The sequence below is a fragment of the Choloepus didactylus genome, chromosome 19 (assembly GCF_015220235.1).
Source record: "Choloepus didactylus isolate mChoDid1 chromosome 19, mChoDid1.pri, whole genome shotgun sequence".
Classification (NCBI taxonomy): Eukaryota; Metazoa; Chordata; class Mammalia; order Pilosa; family Megalonychidae; genus Choloepus; species Choloepus didactylus.
In genome coordinates, this window is record NC_051325.1 from 13,512,820 (window position 1) to 13,533,787 (window position 20,968).

Below are 20,968 nucleotides of genomic sequence, written 5' to 3' on the forward strand. Positions count from 1 at the left end.
AGATGATTTATCTTTTAAAAATAAATGGAAATGTGAAATGCAAAACTCACTGTTTTAATTTACATTTTTCTGACTACTAGTGAGGTTGCTATCTTTATGTGTGTGCATGAGGTGCGTGTGTGTATCACATACACTCTTCAAAGTTGTAATAATTTCGGGTGTGGCTTTTGATCTAGTAAGTTTAAAGGCTTTCCTGTTGAAGTATATTGGACAAGTAGCCTGTTTACTGATACCTTGAGAACTACATTCAGAACCAGATTACAGAGTCTGAAAGTTAATTGTTGGTTATCTAGAAATTACTCCTGATTTGAAGACACTTGTGCTTAGGTTGGAGTGAGAAGAAAAACTTTATGACAGTAAAGGACAGGCCTAACGTGCACTTGCTGCAGAGCTGGCTGGAGGAGGAAGGCAAATCCAGGGGAGCCTGGGGTATGGAAGGAGGTGAGATATGGGAAACTTCGGGCCCAGGACTTGGTTGGTGCTGGAGAACCGCGGTTCCCGTTTCTCTCCTGTGAGGATTGTACTCCTTCCCCAGAGAACACACACAGATTCCCTGCGTATTTCATGGAGGTTATTATGTTTCCTGTGATTACTCTCCTCTGAAGGAAACCTGAGCAGAGGGAGAGTTGTTTTTAAGAGAAGCTTTAATTACGTCTATCACTTAAATATGTACCCACTGCTGTCATTTGTTTGAACCATTCCATGAACTTAAATTATTTTATTTATTTAATAGTTGATGCATTTACAAAAGAATCTATAACATATATACAAATTACAAAGCATGATAATGAAGCCCACACTCTTGACACCCCCACCCCATTTTAGAAACTGGAAGCTTCCTAGGTGCTCCTCCTTAACCTCATCCTTTCTCTCCTGGAAGCAACCACTCCCCTGCATTATCATTCTCCTTCTTTAAATAAAATCGTTTTACCACATATATTTGTATCCCTCAACAATGCAAAGCATTGTGTAGTTTCTCTGGTTTTGAGCTTAAGGAAAATAGTATCGTATGGTATGTAGTTGGCTGAGACTTGCCCTTTCCAACAACATTATTTCTGAAATTCATCCATGTTTTTGAACTTGGCTCTAGCTCATTCATTCTCCTGGATTAAGTGAATACATATGATTTAATTAATCCCAGTGTTTTGTCTGTAGGTTTTCTTAGTTTTCTTTGCAGGCAGTCAGACTGTCTGTGAATAGTGACAGCTTGGTTCCCTCACTTTGAGTTGGTCTATTTTTCTCATCTTACTGCCCTGGCCCAGCCCTGTAGCACATTGGCAAATGTAAGTGATAAAGCTGAGCATCCTGTGTCTGATTCTATAGGGAGTTTTGCTAATGTTTCACTATTAGGAATAATATTTGCTATAAATATTTGGTAGATTATCAAATTAAGGAAATTTGCTTTTATCCTAGTTTGGCAAGATTTGTACAAAATCATAAGAGAGTTTTGAAAGTTTTCGAATGTTTTTTTTTTTCTGCATTAATTGAGATGACCATCTAATGATTCTTCTTGAATATTAATGTGGTGAATTACAATTCTGGGTGTTTGAGTGGCTTACATTTTGTTGGGAGTTTTTGATTTATGGTCATGACTGAGGTCAGCTTAAATTTCCCTTTCTCCTACTGTTTTTGACTGATTCTGTTATCAAGGTTATAGGATTTATTGTCAACTGTTTCTTTTTCTATTACATAGAATAGTTTGTATAAGAATGGAATGATCTCTTCTTGGAATGTTTTTGAGTCTTGGAAAAATGATCTGAAACTGTGTTATTTTTGTTTTTGTTTTGTTGTTTTTAAATGGGAAGATCTTTAACCACTCATTCAGTTTCTTTAATAGTTTTAGGGTTATTCAGGTTTTCTATTTTTTCTTCATTCAGGTTCAAGAAGTGATATATTTTTCTAAGAATTTATTCTTGTCATTAAAGTTTTCAAATATATTGGCATGAAGTGTGCTTTCCTTCTTTTAAGGGTAATAAACCCATTAGTTATCTGCTTTTGGTTGCTTTTCATTGTCTTCAGTTATTATTTATATTAGATATATTATTATTGTTAGTACTAGTATTTATGTTACACTTTGTGATACTATTTTATTGTCCTCTAGTTGCCACCATAGCAGTTTTAAACTGCTCTCAGTCTAATGTTCCTTTAAACGTCTTTTCTCTCAGACTGCTCTTAAAATCTTGTTTTAAGTCTTTGGTGTTCTACAATTTCACTGCAAAATATCTGGATGAAAAGTATTATTTTGCTTGGTATTTATGTGCTTCTGGTATCTCTGGGTTTATATCTTTTATAATTTTTGGAAAATTCTCATCTGTCTCTTCAAATATTGATTCTCTTCCATTCTTTTTGGCCATACATTCTAGGATTCTTGTTTAAACTTCTTGATCCATCCTCCATTTCCCTTAAACTTGCTTTTATACCTTCTCCCTCTATCTTTTTATATTATTCTGGGAAATTTCTTCAGTTCTTTTGTCCAGTTCACTAGTTCTCTTTGTTTGACTTAACCAATCTATTGAGTTTTAGATTTCAATTTTTTTTTCTTTTGTTTTTTTTACATTTTAAAAGTTCTTCAGTTTGGTATTCATTATGCCTGGTTGCTTTTGATAATCTCTTGATCCTTATTATCTTTTATTTTCTTAAGCATTTAATATGTAATACTCCAAATTATGTACCTGACAATTCTTTTTTTTTAATTTTAAAATTTTTTATTTATTGAGATTGTTCACATACCATACAATTATCCAAAGATCTAAAATGTACAATCAGTTGCCCCTGGTACCATCATACAGCTGTGTATCCATCGCCACAATTTTTTTTTTTTAATTTTTTAGTACATTTTCATTACCCCAGAAAAGAAATATAGACAAAAAAAAGGAAACTCAAATCCTCCCATACCCTTAACTACCCCCCCTCCATTGTTGACTCATAGTATTGGTATAGTACATTTGTTACTGTTGAAAGAACATTAAAATACTACTAACTGTAGTTAGTTTGCAATAGGTATATTTTTCCCTATATGCCCCTCTATTATTATTTTTTTTTAAGTTTCAGAATAGTATTTAATTTTCAGATATTTATAGTCATCTTATTTGATATCACAAAATAGTGGCTGTGTTATAAATTTTCAGATGAGGATATTGTTGCACTATTTTCACCACACATAGGTTGCAGAATAAATCTGAATACAGATCAATACTTCCCCTTCTTCCTCCTTTGTGTATTTACAAACATGCCTACACATAACCCTTGCTATTCAAATTATTTTTATCTGAACCAAGGAACTAAATGCATTGAGATAATTTTGTTTTGTTTATAGGAATTCTCACTGTAAACTATACAAGCGTAGGGATCAGAGAGTAAATAGATTTTCTTTTTGCCAAACTGTCTATCTGAACTCAGAAGCTAAAATTGTTCAGTATTTTCCATTAACTATGCAATAAATAGCAAATTTTGGGTCCACAATTAATGTTCTTTTGTTTCAATGTATGAAATAGAAGTTAATAATTGCCACTTAAATTTAGTGGTTCAATGACTACTGTAACAGATGTCTCTCCATATATAAATAGACATTTTCACCAACACAGCTCCTTTTATGCCTTTGCTCTATATATGATAATTCTAATATCTGAAATCTTTTGTTGTCTAAATCTGTTGGATATTTCTGCTGTCTCCCACTCATGGTGGCTAATTTCTTGCATGTTCTGTGATACTTGATTAGGAGGTCAGATTTAATTGAACTTCAAACAGTGCTAGTCCTGATTTCTTCCAGATGGTTTGTCTTTACTTTTGCTTGAGGCCAGGGAGTACTCTTGATCTGGGACCACTTTAGCACCATTTTGAGGGTCCTGGTTTATTAACAGAATCTTAAGTTTACAGGTTTCATTCTCCAAATTGACCATGAGACTAGGGATTGGGTCTTGAAGGGAACATCAGTCTGTAGATCCTAGCACTGGTACTGGCATTAGCTCTTTGGCAACCTTGCTCTCTTTTTCCTTTGCTTGTTGCTTACAGATCAGGTTTTGGCTCATTTTTCTTCTACCTTCTCTCTCTCTCTCCTGCTTCCTGTCCTACCATTTGTTTGTTTGTTTGTTTGCATGTTTGTTTTTGTTTAAGTCCCTTGTTAGGTTCCCTTATTTCCTCCAAAGCCCAGGAGTGTTTGTTTGTTTGTTTTTTGTTTTTTTATGGAACCAGGCATTGGACAGGATGAATTTTCAAATTTTTAATTCACCTGGTGGCCCCATGTTCAGCTGGCTGACTGACGACTCCTTTGGCTTGTGAAGGGACCTGCCCCGTCCCACCTCTGCATGGGGCTTGGTGCATTGTGATGAGTAGTGGACTTGCGGCCACAGTTCTAGTCCCATCTCTGCTACCTTCCCCCTGGGTGACCTTGGGCAAGGCCCTGGCCTTTGGGATTTGTTTCCTCATCTATACATTAGGGATGCAGGTATCTGTCCTTGTGGAGTTGTTTTGGGAATAATCTGACATGCTGAACAGGGAATTGTTTTGTGCACTTTTGAGTGAGATCTCTGGGTAGGGGACTTTGACTGTCACTGTCATTATGATCCCCTGGTCTGTTTGGTGCAGACCAAAGTTCCAGGAATATTTTAAGGACTACATTTGCTGTCTTTGATTTCAGGTCTAGTTGTACTGCAGTAGGAAAGCCCTTCAGAGGCCTGAGGTCTATACCTCTTACAGAGGAAGTTTTAAAACCTTCTCCTCATGTCTAGACATTCTAGATTAGGGAGGTGTTATTACTGGTACATTACTGTATTAGGGTTCTCCAGGGGACTAGAACTGACAGGATACACTCATACTCACATTTATATACATATATAATGTAATATTATGAGATTTATAACAGGAATAAGTTCATGTGACTCTGGGGATGGGCAAGTCCAAATTCCATAGGGCAAGCCACAAGCTGGGAATTCAGGTGAAGGTTTTTTGATGAATTCCCCAGAAGAAGCTGGCTGGCTGAAATAGAGATGGAAATTCATCCTTCTTACTGCTGAAATCCTCAGTTCTCTTTTTAATACCTTCAACTGATTGGATGAGACTTCTCTCACTACTGAAGGCAATCTCCTCAGTTGATTATAGATGTAATCAGCCAAAGATGCAATCAATTTACTGATGATTTAAATCCATGAAATACCCTCATAGTAACAATAAGACCGGTGCTTGCTTGACCAAACAACTGGACACCATAACCTAGCAAAGTTAACACATGAACTTAACCATCACAATTACTATTTACAGACGATGAGTTGCCTATATAATAGAACAAAAACATATTATTCAATGCTCCATAAAACTTTTAATTTTGTCTGCTAAATGTGAATGAGTAATAAACTTGCCTCACTTTTGCTTATGCTTAGCATTGTTCTCTCTCTCTGGCTTTGGAAGGTAGGTTGTAATTTGTATGTTTCATTCTAGGTATTAAGTAACTTCATTGTACCTTTCTACAAGTTAGTGTCATATAAAGATATGGTTTATGATGTGAAGACTTATTGATAATTGGGAAAGACTTCCCTTAGAAGAGACAGAGTTATTAAGGCATGTTAAATCACAGAAGAGATACTGCCTAGTGATATTCTAGAAATAAATTGATTAGAAGGGAGCAGAGTTAAGAGTCAAGATGGTGTGGAAGAAGAGTATGCCAGCAGAGCTCTGCCTGCCTTTGTAAGTCAGGGGCAATCTGGAAGGGAACCTTTGAGAAAGAGACAGCAGCTTTTAGATGGAATAAGCTATTGGAGACACTACGGTGTTCTGGCCAAGTGGTGATGTGCAATCAAAGCACCTGCCCAGTCCAGGTCATGATTTTGAGCAGCGAGCAGACCTTTCCATCCAACTTCATCTCCAGGGAGCATTTGTCCCCCTTGGGAGTTGACTTTCCAGCCACCTTTGTTTGTGGCTTCATCCTGGGTGCAACTAAGAGTTTCTGTTGTTTCTGATCCCTGGAGATGTTTGTCATACTTTTTGATTGTAGTTATGATGCTTTACTTTTTCTCTTCTTTTAAAAACATATTTTATTTGTCATTGCTATATATTTCAAATGGCGTAGGATGGGATTGATGGTGTGGGGCCCCCAAAACATGAGTTTACATTTGCCATCTTACCAGAATATAAATGATTTGCATATGTCACCCTGTTTAATCCTTTCATTCTGAAGTAGGTTCTGTCTTCCCAGTTTTCATAGATGGAAGAACCAGGGTCTTGTCCAAGGCCACACATCTAGCAAATGGTGGAACAGGGATTTAACCTCAGGTCTGTCTGACGTGAGAACCCATGCTCTTAACTCAGTGCCATGTGCCTATCACTCTGGAGTCTCAATATAGTCCTGCCTTGCAAGCTGTGTTCCATTGACAACATGTACTAACCTGTACCTACTCTTGTACAAGTCATTCATTTGTTTGACACATTTATCGAGTACCTACTATGTGCCAGGCACATTTCTAGGTGCTGGGGGACAGCAGTGAACAAGACAGACAGAATCCCCTGCCCTCATGAAGCATACATTTCCATTCCATGGTAAGCTGAAGCACTGCTGGTAAGGATGGACTTACATCAGAGCTCCAGGAATCCACCCAAGTCACAGAAAATCCTGAATGCCCTTTTCGGAAGTGACACTTTGGTGGTGGCCCATGAGATAATTATCAGCAGAGGGGAAAGCAGGGTTGGTGTAGTAATATATGGCACCTGGTGAATGGGCCTCAGTCAAATAATTCACTTGACCTTGAGAACCTGCCAGATTTAGCATTTGAGAGGTACTGTTTCAAGCTGTCTGCCGTGTTGCATGCCATGCCCCTTTAGTAGAGAAATTGAATAGTTTGAGTTATACATATGTGCTTTGGAAAACTTCTAGACTTTGAAAGCAAGAGGCATTTCCATACTCTGGAAATGCTTTGACAGAAGAGGTGTAATTTCAAAGCTTACATGTATTTTGGCCTTGGAATGCTTCTTCAGTCAGGTCTTTTCAAATAATGCAGAGTTAGAAATCACAGATACACAGAGCATTTGGCTTCTAGATTCTCGATTCCTAAATTTATCCTAATTACCCCATCACCATGTTTTAATCCTGTTGCTCCCCTTCCTAGAGACCTGAACTCACTGTTTATTATCTTAAAGTGTGTCCAAAATGTCCTCCCCCTAGGTCCCAGTATAACTACCCTTCATATTTTTGTTGCTTCTGTCGTTGTTACCCTGTGGAAATTCTCTGTTGTACTCACCACTGCCTTGCTTATTATCCCTTTACCTCTTTTTGCATAGTTTAACTTCTGTCTCTTGATTCATGTGGTTCTCTTTTCAGCAGCTGCCCTTTGCTCTGCTCCCTGTCTGGCCCATCCTTTCAGGCTCTGTTCAACCCCACTCATTTCTTCTGGCAACTCCAGCTGGAAGGGCTTGTTCTTTCCTGTGTTCTCCTATAATGACACTGTCACCTGTTACCATTCGATACAGCTGAATGTTCTTAGTTATTCCTTAATGTGGCTGTGTCTCAGCTTCCTAACTGTGAGGCCGGCAGCCATTATTTATAATCCTTTGTATCCTCCACAGTGATTTGCACCTGTTAATATTTATTGTTGGATTAAGGTCCTTTAAATTCTCAACTAATCTCCCATGGAGTTAATTGGTATTTTTATGTTAAACCACCCCCATGCCCACCCCCATCATACTCGCTGAATAAAAGAGACAGGAAAAAGGTATCAAGAGGACTGGCTTGGTTTAGAATGGGCTTTGACACAAACCAGCTGTGTGGCCTTGATGGCGGTACTTAACTAACTTCCTTTACCTCCAGAAAGTGAGGGAGTGGGGCTCAATGGTCCAGAGTCTCCTCCAGATCTAAAAAGCTATGCTACTGCAAATGTAGCTTTGTTTTAGTTAGTGACATCTCCAAAACAAGTACATAGGGAAGTCTTTTTTTTTTTTTTTTTGCATGTAATTAATGGCTTTATTTACTTTATTTTTAAATTGTTATGAAGGAACAAGTCATGGAATTAAAAAAAAATTATTGAGGTGAAATTCACGTTAAGAGAATTAACCATATTAAAGCGAGCAACTTGGTGGCATTTAGTACATTTGCAGGCGAGTGCAACCAGTTCCTCTGTCTATTCCAACACGTCTATCACTCCAAAGTAAAACCCCGTACCCATTCAGCAGTTTCTCCCCATTTTTCTCTCCCTAGCCCCTGGCAACCACCAATCTATGTTCTGTCTTTATGGGTTAGTCTATTCTGTATTTTCATAAGATGGAATCATGACGTTTTGGTGGTTCATCCATGCTGGGACATGTGTGAGGACTTTATGCCTTTTTATGGCCAAATAATATTTCACAATTTGTTTATCCATTCATCTGTTGATGGACATTTTGGCTGTTTCCACCTTTTGGCTATTATGAATAGGGCTGTTATGAACATGTGAGTACATATACTTGTTTTTTTTATACTTGCTTTCAATTCTGAATTGCAGGGTCATATGCCAACTCTATGTTTCACTTTTTGAGGAACTGCCAAACTGTTACCCAAAGCAGTTGAACCATTTTTCATTCCTAACAGAAATGTACAAGGGTTCTGATTTTTCCACATCCTCACCAACCCTTGTTGGTGTCCTTTTTTTTGATTATAGCCATCCTGATGTGTGTGATGTGGTACCTCATTGTGGCTTTGATTTGCATTACCCTAATGACCAGCGAGCATCTTTTCCTGTGTTTGTTGGCAATTTGTTTATCTTCTTTGCAGAAATGTCTATTCGAGGCCTTTGGCTGTTTTTGAATTGAATTTTTGTTGTTGAGTTATGAATTCTTTATATATTCTAGATAGTCAACTCTTATTAGATATATGTTTTACAACTATTTTTTTGCATTCTGTAGGTTGTCTTTTCACTTTCTTGAATATGTCCTTTGAGGCACGAAAGTTTTTAATGTTGATGAAGTCAAATTTATCTATTTTTTTCCTTGGCTGCTCTTGATTTTGGTGTCATATCTAAGAATTCATTGCTAGATCCAAAGTCAAGAAGATTTACCCCTATATTGTCTTCTAAGTGTTTTATAGTTTTAGCTAGTTTAGGTCATTGATGTTTTTTGAGTTAATATTTGTATATGGTGAAAGGTAGGGGGTCCAACTTTATTCTTTTGCATATGAATATCTAGTTGTCCCAGTACCATTTGTTGAGGAATCTGTTTTCTTCTCCTTTGAATGGACTTGGTACCTTCGTCAAAAATCGGTTGGCCATAGATATATGTGTTTATGTCTGAACTCTCAATAATACCACATTGGTCTCTGGCTGTCCTTGTGTTAGTTCCACACTGTTTTGATTACTGTAGTTTTGTAGTAAGTTTTGAAATCAGGAAGTATATGTCCTCCAATTTTGTTCTTATTTTCCAAGATTGTTTCTGGGAGCCATGCAATTCTATATGAATTTGAGGATTGACTTACCCATTTATGCAAAAAGGAATATTGGAATTATCACAGGATCTCATTGAATCTATAGATTGCATGGGGTATTTACATCTTTTTTTTTTTTAATTTTACATTATTAGAGAAATTGTGGGTTTACAGAACAATCATGCATAAAATACAGGATTCTCATATACCACTCTGTTATTAACACCTTCCATTGGTGTGGAACATTTGTTACAATTGATGATAACATGTTTTTATAATTGTGCTCTTAACTATAGTCCATGGTTTAACCTAGGGTTAGTGTTGACATCTCAACCGTACTAATTCTTCTGATCCCTGAATGTGGAATATCTTTTCCATGTTCTTTCCCAGAAGGAAGAGGCAACATTTCTGGGCTTAGGACGAACAGGCTGACGTTCTCCCTAAGCAAAGTAAGGGGCTTCTGATTCTAGGTAGAATGTAGTGAGTATTGGCAAGACAACAACTAAATATGTAATGATTCATTAAAAAAGTGCATGCTTTGAGAATCAGAAAATTTTGCAAACAGAGAGGACAGATTTCCAGAAAGGTAAGAGCTCTTATTAGGGGAGGGGAGATCACCAAACATTTCCACATAGGGGAATTTGCTTTAGTCTAGACACTGGAAAATCATAGGCAGAAAGGCACTACTGGGGAATCAAAACAAGCAGATGGACATGTGGGCTATGGGCGGGTGGAGTTTGGGTTGAATTCAAGAGCATCCCCAATTTAGGAATGGTTTTCCCCACAGGCTATTAGCTGTGAATAAGTTGTGCACGGGAAAGGCAGCAAAATATCTCCTGCTGTTTCTTGGTTCTTTGCAGATAACATCCAACTATAGGAAGATGCCAATAACACGATGGTAGATGTGTCTTCCCTGCAGATAAGTTGTATGGATATCATTTCTGTTTTCTTAAGGCCACTTTCTCTGCCTGAACTCTGGTTTGGAGAAATCCTATTCCTTCTCTCCACAGGTCTTCTCCTTGCTCCAATTGGGAAAGCACAACTGATTTGCAGACCTGCTATCCTCCTGAGACCAGATGATTGATAATTTTCAGTATCACGTCACTGAACAGCTTTCTCTGGGATGTGTCCAGGAGAGCCCACTCTTTGTGGAGGATGTCTTAGTTAATCTTTGAAAGTCACTGACTCAGTAGGTCAACTGACAACTGTCTTCCTCTGGGTTTTCACTCATAACCAGAAAAGCAGTAGGCAATCAAAGTATGGACACAGACCTAAGTAGTGGCCATCTCTTCTGTGGGTCATGCAGGAATCCATTTAGTTTTAAATATTAATTTGATTGGATTCTGATTAGCCTTTGACTATGTAACCATCTCAGTTGCCTTTTTCTCTAAAAGCAGCAATGCCCAATAGAACTTTCTGTGATGATGAAACTGTTCTATACCTGCACTACCCAATTAGATAATCACTAGCCACATGGGCTGCTGAGTATTTGAAATGTAGCTAGTGTAACTGAGGGACTTGATTTTTAATTTTAAGTGTTTTATTTGATTTAAGTTAAAATTTAAATAGCCACACGTGGCTAGTGGCTACCATATTGGACTGCACAGCTCTAGAGTCTTTGAAAAGACCTTTCCTCTTTGTTAAACATTTGTTTAAATCCTTAGCATCTTGTACATTTGCATCCCTGTGGGGTAGGGAATTGTAACTTAGGGTTTAGAGTTTTACTGAAATGATTTCTCTGAGCTTCTCTGAAGTTGCTACCAAAATGCCCTTGGCTGAATGTTTACTTCTATGAGTTGGGAAGACTGATTCCAGGGCTGCCTTCTACAAACATAAAATTGAAAAACGATGCATAATTTTGTTCTACTCTTTTCATACTTGCTTTAAAAAGAAAATAGTATTTTAAATAATGGCTGGTCAAATAACTTAGCACTTCTCCCTTCCCAACACACGTTCCATTCCACCCCCCTCCCCCAAGATAAAGAAAATAATTCCAGTCTCATTCACTGATGATCCAGTGTGTCTGTGCTTCGTCCCTCCTTTGGTGGGGATATTCTGGTTTGGTAAGCATGGACACAAGAACTAAGCTGTAATTGGTGTAGTTACAGAGTCAAGGTAGCATGTGGGTTTCCTAAAGGGCATACTGTGGTCAGTAGTCTTTTTTTTTCCCCTTTAATATTAAAGATGACATTTTTGATTGTTAGAAATTTACTGCAAGCCTCCAACATTCCCTCTCCTTTCCCTCCCTGCTGTGTGGAGGTAATGCTGGATTGATTGGAAGGCAGGACTCATCTGCTTATGGAGTCTTGCTGGGTTGTACTTATGTTTGGGAATCATAATTTGACCAATGGTGAATCCAGGGCTATAGTGGAATCTGGGACTTATGGTAATGGAATTCAACCCTGGGTCTCTTGTTCTTTATTGTTCGAGTGAGCTTAGATAGATAATGGGTTTAGCCTTCAATTCTCTTCCTCAGAGTAGCAGAGAAGGACTCTTGGTGGCTTTCCCGATAGTAATAACACAACTGGATCTAGGTAGGGCCCTGAGTTGTGCAAAACAAACTGGCTTGTGAAACTAGTGAGTGGTTTTCACTTTTCATACTATTGCTTTATATATACAATCCAGTCATTTGAGTGTTGATTTTATCTTCCATACAAATGCATTTATTTATTTTTAACTTTTCACATTCAGTAGCACCAGTCTACTTCAGATATGAAGAGTGAAGAAGAACTGCCTGAAGAAAAGCTGGAATTATAAATATAATAGGATTACAAACCATCTTGAGATGTTTTATTCCATTTCTCCTCCTCCTCCTTTCCCCTTCTCCTTTCTGTATAGCTTGTGTAATTCTTTATAAATGAAAACAAATTAGAAGCTCCTGCAGAGACATAGGGTCAGTGAAAATGCTTGGACTAAATCACAGACAAGTCAACACATATAGAGCAGGTGCTCTGCAGGATTAAGTCACAATCCTTATCTTTCTTTATCTTTATGCAATGGCCAGTGCCTTTTCTTACAAGCAAATGATACATAATAACACATGGTAAAGCAGCAGAATTGTAGTTTGAAAACTAACTACTTTCCATAGCCCCTGCTTGCCTTTGCTTTATTTTTCATCATTTATTCCAGATTGTCCAGTGTGCAAAATCTGCTTCTATGCTGCTCCCTCCTCCCCATACCGAGGTGAAGGACTTCCTTCCACCAACTGCTCAGTCTGTTATGGCTTTTCTCTTTCTTTTCCCCATAAGGACCACTTTGCTGTTGTTGAGTGGAGGAGAAACAAGAGCAAATAAAATGGACAAGAAAAACAGATTCTTCTCACATCCTTGGACTTCAAGATCTTAGTGAGGATTTCAAATATTTAGATGCTTTAGTGGCTTTTCTTTTCCTTTAAAAGAATGATTCCAATTTTTGATTGCAGCTCCTGGGTCACTGTCATGATTCTGACTGACTTGATTGTAATTGAGAAAAAGCTGATATCAGTTCAAATTTCCTGGAGAATATTTTAAAAAGAACTGATGTAGCAAAGACACCCATCTGTCATCTTCAGAGCTCTTCTGAATTCCAGTTGGCAAGGAAAATGAATGTTACTGTTATCAGGACCAGAATATTGGATTACCTTTATGTCATAGGGATATATTTCAATGTGTATGTTATGAATATTTTACATGATAATGGAGGTGTCTACTTGTTTTGGCTTTCTTAATAATGTAGTCATGCTTGTTGTTTTTATTAATGTTGAGCCGTTGGCTGGGAACAACCCCCAGATGTTAGCATTATTGTTATGGGATTATGCAATCTGCTCTATGATATTCCTTGAGACCCACTCTGCAGGAGAGGGCTGGGTGGCCAGTCTGCCCCTTTCTCATTGGTCTCATGTGGTTTCTGTGTGGTGGTGATTTTCCTCTGTAATCACTCCTCAGTGCCATGCTCACATTTGATGCTAGGGAAATAAAACACAGGGCCCTGAATCTTTTATTTCTATAGCATGTGGTTATTCTGGCATCCATTTTTGATCATTAAATGTGTATGATCTCTGCAAACTGGAAATGGAAACAAAAGATAAACATCTAGTCCTTTCTGGAGATTCTTTGAATGCATCGTTAGTGGTTAAAATTTGATTATCTTATTACAGCATGTTAATCACTTGAATTTAGACCATAAGTATCTGAGTTGAAAGATGCCGTTTTCAATGGACATTTCAATTTCCAAATTTAGTATTCAAGACTGCTGTCTTCCTTAACCATCGAGATGTACAGGTGAGAAACTTGGGATGGACCCAACAGGATATACTGAATTACTCGACCCACCTTCGGGGAAGGGAAACCAGAGACAAGATGTTTGTGGAAGTCTGAAATTACATTCTTGTGATTGTCTGTCCCAGCAAGGTGCCCCTAAGCCTCCTGACATGCCTGCCCATCTCATGTAGAATGCCATTTGACTCTAACCAACACCCTCAGGAGGAGGTGCTGTAGAAGGTAGCTCTTGGAGATGGTGCCAAGACAAGGCAGATAAGAGCAGATAAGGGAAGATAGCAGAAACCACATCCGGGCTAAAAATAAAGAAAATTCCCAGTAAAACCTAAGTTTGATGTATTTATTGTTAAGCAGCAGAAGATATGTAAAGAACTCCCCCTTTAAATTGCTTAGAATTAATGTGTTAATACAATTTTATTGAGAAGATATATATATATATATATATATATGTATATAAATATAGGAGAGGGTTGTACAAATAATTGTGATATTGTAAATTTTCTATGGCTTGTTTTCTGCTTGGATGTGTGGTGTGGTGGCTGTCGCAGAGTGACACCTAGTGTTTAATGGGCCTGTGACTCTGGACAGGTTTGAGGGGAAGGAAGAGCTCTGGAGTGAAATCAGTGGCTGTTCCCCCAGACCTTCGGCCTTCCCCCCAGAATTTTGGCAGAGCCATCAGTGCTGAGCAGACCTGCAGGCCCATGGCACTTTCTAATTTTGTTGAGGCAGGCATTGAAAGCTTCTGGACCAAGTGGTGACATCTTACTGGGACTTTGTCATTTCTGTACTTATCACTTACTCAACAATTTTCTGGAATTGAATTTCCTTTTTTTCTTTTTTGTGAAAAGTGGCATGAAAAAGACAGTCAACTAGTTGAGCTGGTGCCAAAATTGAAGAGATCTAAAAAGTACTGTCATTCTTTTCCAGAAAATAGAAGATTGCGTAAAAGAGAGAACAGCGTGGCAGATTTGGTTGTAACTGAGATCTCCCATGTGATCTCTTTGTGTGAAAAGACGACAAGATTCCCCTTGAAGCTGTTTTAGTGAGGGCCTTACTCAGTGGGGCAAAACCCACACATTATGAGTAGAATTATATGCTACTAATAGGGGGATTCGGGACAGTCACTGGATATTCACTCATTGAAAGTCAAGGGTTTGTTGCAACTTGATTTTTTTAAAAGACGTTGGACCTTTGCATTATTTTAAATAAAATGAAAAAAACCTCTTAAAGTCTATCAAGTGCCTTCCATGTTTTTTAATATTTCATTTTAGTACCTAATATAAAGGTGTTTTCCTATCCCTCCCTCACTCCTTCCCTCCGTTTTGTTCGGTATTGAGAGCACTTTTCTCCTCTCCATGATTCTGTGTATCTAGTGCTGGTGTGCTTTTTGACACCTTCTGTTTGCCTACTGTGTCAGCCTTTGTTCAGAGCCTCAGTTTCCCCCTGTTGGAGTATCCTGCTTACTAGTCTTTTGGTGTGTGATCTTCTGCCCCTTCTGTCTCCCTCAAGCACCTTCAATGCTCTCTGTGGAATGTGATTCTGATTCCCGTTGCCTTTAGGATGAAGTAAGGCAGGCAAGGACCTTGCTGATCTGGCCTCTGCCTCCCTCTCTCTGTCCTCATCACACATCTCACTGCTGCCCCCCACTGGCCACCTCTTGAAGGTCTCCAGACAAGCAGCCAGCTTTTTTTGCTGCTGTTTTGTTTAAAATGCTCTTTGTGTCACTCACTCCTGCATATCCTTGAAGATTCAGTTGAAGGGTGGCCTCCTTTTGGAGATGTACCTATCTATACACTTTCTTGGGCGTGTGCTACATAGCTGAGTTTCTTGCCCTTCACCACTTTGGGCTGTGGCTTTTAGAGCAGGGACAGTGTCCTTCACACTCAGCATCGCTTGTATGGCACCTGGCACAGATGGACACTTAATGAGAATGTTTATAAACAAATGAAATAAATGGCTGATTCAGGAGATATTTGTTTTAATAACCTGCACTAACCCCTATTCAAATCCCTGTCTATAGCATAGTGACTAGTAATGCATGGAGATGGCTTTTTTGCTACAGAAATTTGCTTTATTTTTACTGATTCCTTCCTTATGTTTTATATTTTATGTTTTTTGAGTGTTGTTACTCTTACATTGGTTGTTTTCGGGATTTACATTTTTTTTTGTAATAACCATGTTAACTCCGATTTATGTAAATATAGCTCACCATCACAGCATTTATACCACACCCCCACCCTTGTTTTTGGATTGTTTATTTTGATTGATCTCTGTATTTGCTGAAATATGAATCACATAGTATTTTGAGGAAGGGAAGTATGTAGATGACATGTTTTCTGGTTCTAGAATGTCTTTCTTTTAACCTCAAATGTAAATAGCTTGCTACATAATTCTTTAATCATAGTTCTTTTTTCCCCCTCAAAACTCTGAATTTTGTTTGTTTTTCAAAATAACTATAGTCTACTTTAGCTATCTTTATCATAGACTGGATTCTTTTATAGACACCTAGTCTGCTCTGAGACTTTATACATCTGTGTATTCTGGTCCCTGTTCTATACTCTGCTTTGTCCACAACCATCATCTGACCACACTGTCTTCTGAAATTTTGCAGAGAACAAGACTAAGATCAGCCTGATTTTCGTTATTTTTTGGATAACCTGCTTTTTTAGTTTTAGGTTTGTGTAAGATTTTCAATTATATATTGAATTAAAATTTTTATGCATGATATTTCTGGATATTTATCTTTGTTCTCTAACTTATTTAGTTCTAGGGATGCCTGGTGATAGGCAGTGTCCCAGGGCAGGTGACGATGGGGGAATCTGACTCAGACTTTCTAGATTCATGGCTGCCATGTTTTTCATCTCCATGTAATATTTTCTGATTTCAGAATGTTACTTATTTGTGTATCTCCTTCCTTTATTTTCCTAGGTCTTAAAAAAGATTCCATGTCCTCTTGAATCTTTTCAGAACATGAATCAGAAATTCTAAAAAATGACCCTATTTTTTTTAGCAAATCCATTTCAGAAGGAGGCGTTTTGCTCCTCTTTAGGAGTGGTCTCCTTCCTTGCTGTACCATCATTCTAGGTATGTTCTACTTTCACGGGCAGGGGATATTCAAGTCATCTCTTTCCCATGCCTCATGGCTCTTTACAGCTTCATCTGCACTTTTTTTAAGCAGTAATTTCTCTCCTTATTTTGCTTGTAAATGGTACTCTTTACATTTTCTAGTTGTAATTGCTTATTCAGGTTTTCCAACTTTTTAATACTAGTGATTGCTAAAATGTAGGAGGGAGAAATTAGATGTCCCTCCCTTTTAAATTATCTTTTCATCGCCATGTTTCCCTTAGATGTCATTGCCTTATATTTTAAGTCTAGTTTTTGAATTGTTTTTATTCATTTTCTCTTTAGCCAAGAAAATTATTGCTCCTTGAAATAATGGTCTAATCAAGCACTGAGATTTACCATAATGCTTGGAAACAAAATTCTATTCTCAGTTATTTTTATCAAGTGCCTACTCACCAGGTTCTTTGTGTCTACCATGGTAGAGTAGGAGAACCTTCCTTAAACTTGGACATTTCCTTGTGTCTGTCTAAACATGTGAGCTAAAATTAGAATCCCCTTTGTTTTATTTTTCTTTTTTGCTCACTCCTTTATTTGTGCATGTGGTATTTATTAGGAAACAATATGTACCAGGCACTGTTCTTGATGTTGGGGATTCAAAATGGATAACAGAGAATTCCTTCTCTCAAGGAATCCAGCATCTAATGGTGGAGCAGGCACTGTGCCCATCTAGCTGAGAAGTGTGCCCGTGGTCTGAGGTGGGCCAAGAGCTGTGAAGGAGGTGTGTGGCTGCTTTGGTGAGGCACGTGGGCTGGGGTTGCATAGTTGAGGCAGTCCCCTTACAGGAGGCGAAGTTTGAGTTTGGCCTTAAATTCTTGAAAAAGATGTGACCAGGTAAATCTGTGCTTTACATACTTGGTAACAGCATGGCTAGTGATCAGCTCATGTACTGTACTCGGAGGATTGTCGGTAGTAAAAGGAAAGCATTGCTTTTGAGCTAAAAATGTAGTTGTCTTGTTTCTAAGATTATGCAGGTGTTCATTTTAGTTCTATTTCTCTTGAATTGTAAGGTTCCATAAAAGTGATGATACTCAGAGTTCAATGAAAATATTTTGTCCGCATCAGAAAGTGGGGTCATTTTTTAGTGGAGATGTGTGGCTGGGCTCAAGGCAGCTGAGGAACAAGTTACCCTCTCCGTAGGTCTACCTGGGAGCATCTCATGGCTATGGGGCTGCTATGCACATGATAAAACCAGAATGTTCTCTTGGTGCAAGCATTCACAGGCTATCGGTTTTCTTTAAACTGCACTAGCCAGTTCTCAAGTTTTCTCAACGTTAATTGCTCAGAAGATCACGTAATTAAGCCCTCTGTTCTTTTAAACTATGTCTGTTTTCTTCTCAGTCCACTTGTCCTTTACCAGCCCCACTGTGTTGTGCAGCTGATTAGGGGAGAGATGCGCCCTGCATCCTGTTTTTGGACATAAGAGGGTTTGTTGGTCATCGTTTCAGTCGATCACCTTACGTGAGTTCATCTATAATGTTTTCCTCATTCTTCACTACCCTGCATTTCTAAGTGGAGTTTCAGTCAAGTAGGAATCTACTGGGATATGTTGCAGTCAACTGGTAATAATGTGAGAAAAAAAATTTCCACATAAATTAAATGAAGACCAGCAGTTTTAAAGTGCACGATCGCATCTTGTCTAAACTGCAGCTTACATTTCACATTATTCCTGGTCATGCAGTGGGTTCTGGAGAAAAAAGAGCTCTGGATAATCAGTAAAAAGAGTGACAGATTCCTGATGTGCTGATCAGTAGTAATACCTAATTTCGATTTCGAGTGTGCTGTAATGGATTACCACATAGATGCAGCTCAACACTCAGCATTACAGAGAGCTGTGTGCTTTTTAGAAAAGTAATATTTATTCACACTGTGTGGCTTTCCTGAATTTTTTTTTTTTTAAACTCACCGTGAAACTACAAACAAGATGTCAATAGCTTATGTGGCATTCATAGCAGTGTAGCTTAGAGTATTGGCTGCAGTAGACAAAATGCCAGATCATAGTTGCCTCAGAAAAGGTAGGCTTCTTCTGGGACTTTCTGAGGGACAGGATTAGCATTTAGACATTGACTGCTGCATGGGGCTTTCTTTTTACTGACCTCATAGAATTTAATGCATAACAAAATGGCCTTTGCTATATTTGGGTACAAAAAGAAGCCTCCATGTGGGTAATGTGTCAGCCTCTGAATTGTTGTATAAGATTCTGTCCATTTAGGAATATTCTTAGTAGCTCAGATACCGGGCATGGTGTTTTCTATCCACACCTTACTGAGTCTGTTTTTGAGTGTCTTTAAAGTCCAACATTTTGTAAAGCTGAAAACTTCTCTCCAGAAGTAGTGATGATAAGCTTGACCTCAGAACAAGTTGGAGACTACTTTTGTGGCAGACTGATAGTATCCAAGCATCTATATACATGTCATCTTGCTGTACTCTTAGTTTTTCTTGATATTAAAGAGATAGTTTCTTTTGTTGCATGCTAATTAAGGAAAACCAAATCAAGAAGATGGTACTATTTTGAGAGACCGAAAAGCCTGATTCAGTGCCAAGTTGGTCTCCTGACTAAATTAAAGATCTGGAGAACAGTGGGCATGTCAGGCATTCATCTAGTTCAAGATAAGATTTATCCTGAATCCTTAGAGAAGTTTTGTTAGCAATCTTCTGTATGAAACATTAAAATTAAGTGGCAAGGTAGGCTCAGAAAATGATCCTGGAGTGTAGCTGGGGTGCCAGCCCTCAAGGGTAGTTTAGAGAAACAGAGCCCTCTTGGAGGAGAGTGGATGAGAAAGTAGGACACCCAAGTCACCGCTGTGTCATTTGCTCAGGTGGCATGAACTGCACAGCGTAGGCTTGGAAGAGTATAGTAAGGACTTGAGGGAACCAGGCCTCCACCAATGCAAGGCACCAGCCAATGGTGAGAAGCCAGGCCAGCAGGGAAACCCTGCCCCACGGACCACTCTGCAGTCGGGCACACATCATTGAATACTTAAGTCTCTTAATCTGATTCAAGTATTCAGTTTAAGAATTTGAAGATTGTAGTGGTGGGCATGGAGATGTCCTCTTCAGATCCCCCTTCAAGAAAGAATTTGCTGCCCAGCTGCAAGGAGAGGGCTGACCTGACAGCCTCCAGCTTTAACACCTTCAGCTCTCCAGCTCTGGTCATGCCCTTCTCATTGCAGCCCACAGCCAATGGCTGGGCAAGGCAGCAGTATCTGGCCTGCCCATTTGCAGCCGTGTAGGGTTCCTCCAGCTGTCTTCACTCCTGTGCTCCCGATGGGCTGGCAGAGACGTGTCAGGTCTGCAGCGTGGACCGAGGCTTCCTGCCCAATTCTCTGTCTCCATGTCTCTTTCACAGATGTTACTCCCTAATAAACCATTTGTGTTCCTAACTCCAATCTTAGAGTCTGTTTCCCAGAGGACTCAACCTGTAGCAATTATTATCAAGGATATTAAACTAGGCTCTACAATAAATTTTTTGGTGAAGAAATGGAGTCTTTCTCTCTTGAGTTTGAGACCTCTAAACTCCTCCCCCCACCCCCAAGTTGTACTTATTTGGGGCTCACTGGTTGCTTCTATGGCAGCACCCTGACTGCTGAGACTGTTGTCCTTATTCTTAGTTCCAGTCATTGGTTTTCTTGTACCAACCTCTTTGCTTATGATGTGTTCCCTTAGTCTGTAGACTAATCCAGCTCCCTGGGTTCAGTTGCTAGGGCCATGCTCGCATGGGTTCATATGAAGATTTCTATAAAGAACTGACTTTTAAAAAAATTCTGATTTCTTTTGACTGTCATTAACAAAACATAATGATTCAGTTTTTATAGTTAGCTCCTTTTGTGTCATCCATCTAAAATCCATTACAAGGTGAAGACCTCTTTTTGATTTTTTCTTCAAATAGCCATTTGTCTTAGTACAATTTATAGATAGATCCTTCCTGCCTGGCATTGGTGTCTGGCTGACAAAGGTCAAGGGTCCGCCAGGCAAGAGATAACATCGAGCTTGCTTTCTTTAATACTGAAGTCATTTTAATATGTGGCATCAATTTTCCCACAGTTTCCTGCGTCTTTAACTTTTTCTAACTAGTTGTGCAGCTAAATATTAATAAGTATTTCTAATCTTTAAAACAAGCATATAAACACCTGGCCCATCGGAAGTTTCTCTTTTGACCTGTGCGCATTTGTCTCTGCCTTACTTACCTTCTTTGTCCTTACCTTTTTAGCAGAAC

The 20,968-nt window shown here is 38.7% G+C and overlaps 1 protein-coding gene across 6 annotated transcripts in view; it reads left to right on the plus strand.

The window, feature by feature from the left end:
- RALGAPA2 (Ral GTPase activating protein catalytic subunit alpha 2) overlaps nucleotides 1–20,968 on the plus strand; it is a 323,126-nt gene that overhangs the window by 26,306 nt on the left and 275,852 nt on the right. Inside the window, exon 1 of one of the 6 annotated variants that reach the window (XM_037811968.1) lies at nucleotides 10,558–10,565. The exons of 4 other annotated variants lie outside the window; for them this stretch is intronic. The gene's annotated coding sequence lies outside the window, so the exon portion shown is untranslated. Of the gene's footprint in view, nucleotides 1–10,557; nucleotides 10,566–12,691; nucleotides 12,721–20,968 lie in introns of those variants that run through there. One more of the 6 variants, XM_037811967.1, reaches the window with a different exon arrangement.